The following is a 3,178-nucleotide window of genomic DNA, read 5'->3' as shown; positions in this document are numbered from 1 at the left end:
GATTGGTCATGAAATTGTAACAAAAAATATAATTATAGAGCACAGGTCAAATGTAATGGGTTGAAATCCATTAACTGGCATGACGCCAAATGATGGTTTTCATTTACGTCTGGCTTTTTGCATAAATATCAAGCCCTGATGTCATCACTCATGTGTCTCCACTTACACAGCCCTGACCTGTCATTGGGAACGCGGCTGTTAGCACGGCAATGAACAAGCCTTAATGGTAGTCCCCATTCACAAGTCATGTTTAAAGCCTGCAATCACCGCCTGAAATAAAAAGCTTTTTAAACGTGTGTGTGTGATGAGGGGGTGAAATTGGAATGGGGGTGTGCGTGTCCACATGACATGTTTCTCTGCTTGTGTTTATATGCCTTTCCATTCGTTGCACCTTTGCTGATGAACTGTCGGCGCTCTCACAGCATCCATGGCGCTCACTCTCTGCAAAGGTCAATACGAAATGTCAAGTGTGACGGATGCTCCCTTCACGGGATGTACGACCCTTGACCCCTTGTGTAACAAGGCCAGGTCAGGATGGAACCCAAATAACATTAAAAGTCCATCCAGTGTGGGCGTAAATGCTTCTCATTATAGAACAATTGGTTTCTTGGTCCAATAATCGCAAATGGGGATCAGTACACAGATTTGGGCAATTCATCAAGTCTTCTCCTCTCATGCATATTAAAGAAAAATCAGGCTATCACTCCATTCATATTCATGTGGTAAGATTGAGAAATACTGGGGCAGTGGTCATTTGAATTTCAATAACATGTCAGCCGTTTTAAATTTGAAAATTAAAATTCCAGATGAAACCTTTTCTTATAACCTCATTTGACAGTTCATCCAGATCACAGAGAATACATTTCCAGCCATCCACTGAAACCATCAGTGACCTGTCAGAAACACAGCCTGATCCAGCACCTTTTAACCACTAACTCTGGAATCATTCATCAGTTTGAGGATGATTAGTGTGTGTGTGTGTGTGTGTGTGTGTGTGTGTGTGTGTGTGTGTGTGTGTGTGTGTGTGTGTGTGTGTGTGTGTGTGTGTGAGTGTGAGTGTGTGAGAGAGACAGAGAGAGAGAGCGAGAGGCGGGATGGTCCAATCTGGTGTACAGTATGAATTTCCATCTGGAGTGACAGGAAATCAATGTGGAAGTGCAGCCGTTTGTGCTCCAAAACTGGATGCAGCTGAAGCATAATCACCTCACCACTGACCTTCAAGGCTTTGGAGAAAACACACGCACGCACACACACATACACACGCGCGCACACACACAAACACACACACACACACACCTGCCCTTACAGTACTATACTGCATGCACAGGCTGACAACCCACAACACCTAGCACATGTATTGTACACACATCCTATATGTTCCTGTGAAAGGTAACATGTATGCACACGTAAAAACACACATATAGACTATTGAGCTTCTCTCACTTTCACAAACAGACATACGAACAGATAGACGCATATTGTTGGTTTAAGTCTCCTTTGGGAGCATTGCATTGACTTATAAATGAATTCCCTGTAGACCTATAGCAAACAATAAGCAATAAAGAAATTCACTGAGTGGACCATAACTGATAGACACTCACCGCAAAATGACACATTCATTACTTATTTATTGTGAAAGCCTGTTTTTTTTAATTAATATACCATATTGATAAAGGATCACATCTCTAGGCTACGTGTATGTGAAAAGGCTCACACTGATGACTCAACAGAGATAATTAAAATCAAATCTGCTCTATAAAGCTCATTGTTTGGTTTTCTGTTCTTTTCCTCACTGCCCTTAGAGGGGACTTTTCTGGACCCACCGTACACTCCCTACCCATCACCAGATTGCAGACATACAAAGTTAGCAAGTAGCTGGTGAACATAGTGGGGAATCAGAAAAAAAGTTAATACTGAATTTCCATTCACAAGGTAGCCAGAAACACAACCTCAAATGAATGGTAATGTTGCTCTGTAACCGCTGGGCTACTGTTTGGTAAAAAAGTTCTCCATTTAAACTTGTTGTGTTCAAAGGTTTAACTTAAAGGTGTGATTGTATGTGCTAGAGGATACATTCTATGTGCAACTGAAAATATCTACTGTTCCCACATTAACACCATGGTTTATGTTTATTTTTTATTTTTTGTGCTCAATTTTAGAAATCATTCCTGATAATACAATATGCACCTCAAGGCAGCATATATTGAGTCATCGTATAATCTGTGAAAAGCTTGTCAGTCAGCTCAGTGTACAGTACAAAAAAAAAATAAAAATGTATGTAAATTTGGCAGGGCAAGGTCGATGGTGAATTTATTACCACTGTTTATTAAGTCAGCTGGGCCAATTAAATCAGCTGTGGGCCTGATGAAGGATCAAACATCATCAGCATTGTTTTAAAATCTTCCAGACTCAAGACTGACTGACAAGAATGCAACTGTTTTAGATCTCATAGATTTCAGCTGTAGTCAAAGTAAATTAAAAAATAATAATAAGTAAAGTGAATTAGACAAGCCGTCCCAAATCAACTGGTTTAAAGTCCAAATTTGTCCCCAAATGAAAATTCAGAAACACACACACACACACAAACACACACACACACACACACACACACACACACACACACACACACACACACACACACACACACAGTAGAAACACACTCTGTCATTCCCCCTGGAGGGCTGACTGATCTCCTCGTCCCTCAGAGAAGAGATGGCCAGACCAGCAGCTGAGACCCCACTGATTATAGTCCAGAGAGGCAGCATGGGACAATCACGTGTGTGTGTGTGTGTGTGTGTGTGTGTGTGTGTGTGTGTGTGTGTGCGCGCGCATAGAGGTTACAGATATCCGGCAGCTGTGTCCCTTAGCTCTGAGGTTGAAGTGACAGGTTGGTGGCTGAGCTGATGGGCAGGAGGAAGAGAGAGATGGAGAGTTTGATAGCAGGGTGCAGTGGCGTGGAGAGGGGAAAAGATGTGAGATGATGCAACATTAGTGGGGGGAGGTGAAGGAGAAACAATGGATATAGATACGCTGTTGGAGGGTGAAGGGCATGAAGAAGGAAACCAGAAGGACGGATGTAGGCTGTGAATGTCTGTTATATCAGTCCATGAATGTTGATATGTTAATATATGCATAATGTATTTTAAAGTTTGAATAGTTTGGGTTTTAGAGAGCCAAT

Source organism: Dicentrarchus labrax, unplaced genomic scaffold (genome assembly GCF_905237075.1).
Source record: "Dicentrarchus labrax unplaced genomic scaffold, dlabrax2021, whole genome shotgun sequence".
In the NCBI taxonomy this organism is placed as follows: Eukaryota; Metazoa; Chordata; class Actinopteri; family Moronidae; genus Dicentrarchus; species Dicentrarchus labrax.
The sequence above is the reverse complement of the archived record's forward strand: the minus strand, read 5'-3'. Positions refer to the sequence as shown.